Source organism: Nycticebus coucang, chromosome 18 (genome assembly GCF_027406575.1).
Source record: "Nycticebus coucang isolate mNycCou1 chromosome 18, mNycCou1.pri, whole genome shotgun sequence".
Classification (NCBI taxonomy): domain Eukaryota; kingdom Metazoa; phylum Chordata; class Mammalia; order Primates; family Lorisidae; genus Nycticebus; species Nycticebus coucang.
The window spans coordinates 21,244,699-21,245,312 of record NC_069797.1 but is presented as its reverse complement, the minus strand read 5'-3'; positions in this window follow the sequence as shown (position 1 = coordinate 21,245,312).

Here is a 614-nt window from a genome sequence, read left to right as displayed (position 1 = left end):
AATTTGTGGGTTTCTGGGTAGAGGCTTGGAGATGGGGGTGTAACAGGGAGGAGAATGGGGGGGTGAAAAATGAAATATTAAGCCAGCCATTTTGTTTTAAAAGGGGATTTTCCCCCCTCTTTCTTTCTTTATGGAGGGGGTAGCGGTGCTGGAGGGGGGGTTGTTTTAAAAATAATTTCAAGGCGGCCATCTTAGTGCCTCAGCTCTGAGAAATATTTCTGAGCGCCCCCCTCAGAATTTAAATATATTTAAAGCAACGGAGAGGGGGGCAGAGAAAAGTCGAAAACTTTTATATATATATATATATATATTTTTTTTTTTTTTCTTTTTAAATCCCCCTTTCTTGTTCTCTTGGGAGGAAAGAGAGAGGGGGGGAAAAAGTCTCTCCTCAATTTTTTCCAAGAAAATTTTGAGGGTGGTTTGGCCCCCCTCGTCAGACGGCGGCCCCGAGGGTGGGGGTTTCGGAGGGGGGTGGCCCGGGGGTTTGGGGGGCTGGGGGAGGCGGTGAGGAGGAGGAGGACGCCGCCGCCGAGGAGGAGGAGGAGGAGGAGGAGGAGGAGGTGGTGGTAGCGGTGGGGGAGGCGGGCGGGCGGTGGGTGGGGGGGTGGTGGGGG